This window comes from Pelodiscus sinensis, chromosome 6, assembly GCF_049634645.1.
Source record: "Pelodiscus sinensis isolate JC-2024 chromosome 6, ASM4963464v1, whole genome shotgun sequence".
Classification (NCBI taxonomy): Eukaryota; Metazoa; Chordata; order Testudines; family Trionychidae; genus Pelodiscus; species Pelodiscus sinensis.
In genome coordinates this window covers 67,653,659-67,659,658 of record NC_134716.1, presented here as the reverse complement: position 1 = coordinate 67,659,658, position 6,000 = coordinate 67,653,659, and the positions used below count along the sequence as shown (strand labels likewise).

Here is a 6,000-nt window from a genome sequence, read left to right as displayed (position 1 = left end):
TTTAATGAAGGTATTTTTCCTCTGTACCCTTAATTAAACAATATTCATTGGCAACTGGAATCCCATGAAATATAAAAACTCCAAGACACTATTTGGGTTTTCTTTGTAATGTTGTCTTTGTTTTAATAACAGAGAAATTAAATGAAGGAACAATTACCAAAATGGAAGAGAAAAATAGTGGAGAAAGTGTAACATTGAACTGGAACTAAGAACACAGATGAATTCCCATTATGACAGCTCTCTCTCTGATTTGCCTATAAGAAAGTCATGATAAGAAGCGACTAGAATGAGTACAGAAGTTCAGGTGGAATGAAATTCAAATGTGCAGAGCAATACCTAGAAAGACCTAAAAAACAAAGTAAATGAGTATCGCACAGGGGAGCTACATGATGGTTAGGAGAGTGGAACACACTCCCAGTCTGCATATAGGGCAGAGGGTAACCCTCCTCCATAACCCATGTGTCCTCGGACACAGGAATTTTTGGCCACTGGATCTATATAATCATAACACATGGGCCACATAGAAATGTGGTCATATTCCCCATTCTCACCACACAAATGGGTCTCCCACCCAACATATAATTAAACTAAATGTATTTTTTAAATACATTTATTTAAAAAAACCCATACAATGGGTACTTAAGAACAATTAGTACTTTCTCTATCAGCTTCATGTAGCATGAACACTAATTGAGTTATCCCCTTTTTCCCCCCTCTTCTTTCCTTCTCTCTTTCCTCCCCCCCCCCCCCCCATCCCCTATTTATTTAGAAACTGGGCCTTTAATCACTCCATTCATTTGAAGAAGTAGGTTGTGCCCACGAAAGCTCATTATACCATCTGCATGTTTTGTTAGTCTCTAAGGTGCTCCAAGACTATTCGCTGTTTTTTAAGTTTTTCCAGTTATAGACTAACTCAGCTACCCCTCTGAAATATACATAGTATCACGAGCTTTCATGCACAAAACCCACATTTTCCACTCCAGCTTCCAGCTCATCTGACAAAATGGATTTTGCACACAAAAGCCCATGTTTTGTGAGTCTCCTAAGTGCTGCTAGACTATTCGTTGTTTTGTATTTTTAAATCACTAAACAGAAAGAGTCTGTATGTTTCTATTATGCTCCTCAAAAGACATGTAAACTATCCAACAGACTCATCTATATTTTTTTAGATCCAGATACATAGCCCAATCCTCTCTAGAGTTCTCATAATATGGCATGAGTCGAGCCACAACATACTGTGTAAATCAGTCTCATACAAGGACAATATGGTTCCATAGAGTCTGAAGTCTGAAGATATCTCTATTGCCCAAGGTTGCCTCACTCACTATCTCTGTTTCTGCTGCTTTTAAGTGGTAGCTGAGCTCATTCCCCATGGTTCTTGGGAGTTCCAGCTCTTATTTTCCCTTAACCCACAAGTCTGAGGGGCAATGCAAGGCTTAATGCCCCTGAGTGATGCAGTTCTACCCCACCCAGACCCAGGAAGAGAGGAAGGGACACTGGCTGGGCACTGTTACTGCTTTGGCTGCTTTTGCAGGAAGTCTGAGTAAAACATTTTGGAAACAATAGGACTCATCAATGATGGGCTTTTCTAATACTCACTATTAATGCCAGCTTTCTTGGGTGGAGAAACCAGTGTTTCATGGTGCCATCTGCTTTGCTAACTATAATAAAATAAATGCTGTCTATCCTCTGCCCCAGCTACATCCGCTGATGGGTTTCTCTGTGGCTTGCCTTTTAACTAGGGGAAGGGATCCCCTCAGTCCAGTGTCCATAACAGAGGATCATCCCAATCAGATCTAGGGGAGCCCATTTGGGCCACATCCCCTGCTTTTGTTCTGATGCTGCTGGGAGTGTCTCTGTGCATAATGTTGTTCTAAAACAATAGGACTCAACATTAAAGGACTTTTTCCCCATGATGGTGAATTGCTGTCTATTTGTGCCAGCTGTCTTGGTGCCATGAAACACTTGTTTTTTTTTTTCCACCCATCTGCTTCAGTAGGTGTATTAAGCACATACTCTTCATAAAAAGCTCTGTAAACAAAGAACACAAATAGCATCAGTGCTGAATATTAAGGCTCAGTTTAAGCATCATTAACTAGAAAATAGACTTGTGTTGCAAGGTTTCTAATGCTGGCATATTTCTGCTCTTTTCTGTCTTCCACTGGCCTGCATTCATTATTTCTTTTTATTTCATCTGACTTGAAAATTAGAAATCATTAATGTAAATTGCCACTGCACTGAAGAAACATAATTCTCAAGCTCTTCATTAACAGCTGTTTACCTTCAGAAAAATGACAGCCAAACAGGGCTTCCTAAGAACACTAATGTTCACATTCTCAAAGCCCTGGTCAATGTTCTTTTCATAAAGGTAGTTTGTGCATCCATTGGAAATTCAAGCAATTTCAAAATAAAACCTGCATCATTCTGTGTCAAGACATATTTGACTTAAGTGATCACCTTCCAAAGCTGTTTCACCTCCACAATGTACTACTGATAGCTAGAAAACGTCCATTATCTGTTTCAGAAAATCTATATAAGGGTATTTCCATTTACTTGTTCTCCCCGAGTGGTATCAGCCCCTTCTTTCCTTGTAGACACCCTTATTTTATGGATTGGTGCTTTACCCCATTTTATGATTCTTCTATGTACATGCACATAATTTTAAACATTTCAGAAGCTTTATGTTTAATCATGAAACATCTGTTTTTTCTTTTCCTTTAGAATATGTGTAGGGTATTTAATGCTAGTAAAAGGTTTCCACCTATTTAAATCCTAGAATGGTGGCCAGAACCCAGCCTGATATAGGGGAGAGGCTACATAACCCAGGCAATATGCAATTGGGGAAGTCAAAGAATGAAAAGCAGGGTCTGGAGTATAGGTCACAGGATCAGAATGAGGAAATCTGAAGGGGGCACTGAGCAGAAAATCCCAGATGTTACCCATTGCAATTACAAAGAATTCATTGTAATGATACAGTGTACACTATACAGTGTACACAGAATAGACTAATGATACAGAATACACAGTCATTGGCATCAGTTTCATACTCAAGGCCAATCCTTAGCTCTCTACCTAACAGGGAGTTAAACAAACCCAAATACTCAGAAATATTGTGGAAACAACTATTTCTACATCACCTACTCTTTCAGGTGTGTTTGAGTGGGGCTTCTGTGAACCTGAGGATCTCTCAGTTCTATTGTTTAGTCATTTGAAAGAGCTACTCTACGTTCATTTTAAAAGAGCTCTTTGACTCAAAGCTATGACTCCACAGCCATAACCTAGGGGCCTTAACCTCAAATGACGCAATTATTAGTTATTGATGGCCAGTGAGATTTTTTTAATCTGTAAAATATAGTTATAATCTGTAAAATTTGTTTCTGAGCCTCAATCGAAGTACTGTTATATATAACAGAACACACACACACCTGCCAACTCCTCTTACGTGGTACGTACTTACATTATTAAGTGTATAGAGGAGTTCAATATAGTTGTAAAACACAACAGTGACTGTATATCAGAGACAGTCAAAATAGAAGCAACGCTAACCACCTTTATATTCAATTGGAGTCTAAACTATTTTGGAATGCTTCAACAAATCTTGGGACATTTAGCAACCAAAGAAGAGAATCTTTCATAGCTCTCTCTTGCAGTTAGCTTCATTATAGCATTTGATTTACTGCAGACATTGAACTATGATGTAATTTACAGACTTATGCCTTCTTTCAATTATCTGAGCAACTTACCTTCACTGGAGTTACTCTTGCACTCTAAGCTACTGCCACTGACTATAAGAACTAGCCGTTTAACAATTTATTTGGCATGACCATAAATACAACTTGCAGCAAATATCCACTGGTCAAAAGAATAAACTGAGGTTCAGTAAGTCTGCCTTAAAATGTTGCCCTGCATACATGCTCTCATTTTAATCTTTGAACTGTTTCAAACTGTCAAATGAAGCAGTTCCTAATACAAGCACTTGTTTAGACTTTGCTTAAGTGCTCTCATTTATTTACCAGAAGAGACTGTCGTGCCAATTAATCTCAGTGGCTCTTTGGTGGCTGCAATTTAGCAGTGATCCCTGTGTATAACTCATATCAGCTTGTAAGGTTTTGCAACCCATTTTGAAGAAAGACATCAGTGTAAGGTTGTCACTATCTTTACACCTTTGTCACACATTACAGCAGGTGGTATTTCAACATGCACCTTGGAAGGCCAAGTTCCCCCTCCCCCATTTTAAAAATAATTTTCTCTTTGAATACCCACAAAAATTTAGTGGTAGACTATAGTTACAGATGCATTGTTACTGCTTCATGGGAAGAATGTGGGAATGTACATAAGAGGAAGAATTCATAATTATAAGTCCCTTGTTCACAGAAGCAGAGATAACCTGATATTGACATCCAACATCAGGCACTTGAGAGATTCACAGAAAAATCAGATACTATATTTTCAATAATTATTCTCTTTCTCGGCCGCAAAATGCCCCCAAATTTGTTAAAAGTTTCCAGGCTAGTTTAGACATCTATCGAATACAAAGTTAGAACTAGGCAAATTATTTGTAACAAATTAATTCATTTGTATGAATTCCACTCTACTTTTCAGCTTATGAATTGTGTGTAATGGTTAAGAGTTTCTTAGTTTTATTCATTCTAAAGAATTATTGACTTAATTTCTTCAGAAATACTCGTGTAAATTATTTACAAGCTATTAGCTGTGAGTATTCAATTTTCAGATTATTTTGACTGCACATATATATCATATATATGATTCTGTTCCTTGATGAACTTGACTATTAGCAACATGGTTTCCAATGTAAATAATTACAATTAATTCTGCATTCACTTTTTATGCAAATGCAGTACTTAAAATCCATTGGTTTAGCAAATAGTCCTGCCAACAAACTAATTTGCTAGATTATCAACAGTAAGTGAACACAAAGAGTTTAGACTATGGGTGAACTGTTTAAAATGTCAAAAGAATGTCAGCAGAAAGCCATTCACGTGGCCAGTTAGGGTTATTCACCAAAAGAAAACATATAGATACTGACCCTTCCGTGCAGCAAATGAAACATTTTTCATATCCCCACAACCAATTATTCATCCATATACAACCTCATTTTTAAGAGATAAATGTGCATTTCTAGTGAAGATATTGGTATGAATTATAATATTAAATTCACCAAGGAAGTATATAAAAATAGATCAGACAGTAGAAGATTGAATTATACCTAGTTGAAATATTGTACAGGTTGGACCTACCAAAACAAGGACTCCCTCATCTGGCAGGACCACAAGTGTTCCTGGACCAGGGAGTCCTTGGTGGGAGCCCCAGTGGCAAGAGGGCTAGTGGCTCAGAGCCTGGCAGGGCTGGGACCAGTGCTGGAGCCGCAGTAGCGCAGCAGGTGGCCACAGCAGCCCCAGTAGCAGAGCCAGGGATCTGACAGTTGCAGCAGCCCCAGAAATGAGGCTGGGGTCAGGGATGTGGCAGCCCTGATAGCGGAGCTGGGTCCTGAACATTTTGGACTGCTGGGGCCATAGCTGCATGGCAACCCAGTACAGGGGGTGGCTGGGGCCAGCAGTAGGGAGGGAAGGTAGTCTGCAGAGCAAGTAGCAGGGGACATTCTCTGGTATGGCAAATTCCCTCATTTGAACCAATCAGGTCCTGAGGGTGCTGGACCAGAGGGATCCAACCTGTACTTGTTTTAAAGTACACCTGTAAGATTACTCTAAATATCCAGGTTGAAACTTTCTTAACTGGGATTCTCTGGTTCAGCAACATCCATGGTCCAGCATATTTTTGAAATATTTCAATAAAATTCTCAATGCTCTTAGATGCAAAACAAAAGCTTCCATATTGTAGAGGTCTGCACACTTTGTATAGAATGGCATTGAATCCATTAGCTCCCCACAGAAAGTATTAAGAACCAGAATTCAAAATATTTATTCCCACTGAATATACCTTATTCTACAGGTTCTCCCAGTTCAGGAAATGGATGGTGTA

The 6,000-nt window shown here is 38.9% G+C and overlaps 1 protein-coding gene across 2 annotated transcripts in view; it reads right to left on the bottom strand.

The window, feature by feature from the left end:
• Nucleotides 1-760: 760 nt before the first annotated feature.
• Nucleotides 761-6,000, bottom strand: part of LOC102463874 (solute carrier organic anion transporter family member 4C1) — a 179,015-nt gene continuing 173,775 nt past the window's right edge. For both annotated transcript variants that reach the window (XR_012904797.1, XR_012904799.1), the window contains one exon: nt 761-6,000. This exon is cut by the window's right edge and continues 25,257 nt beyond it. The gene's annotated coding sequence lies outside the window, so the exon portion shown is untranslated.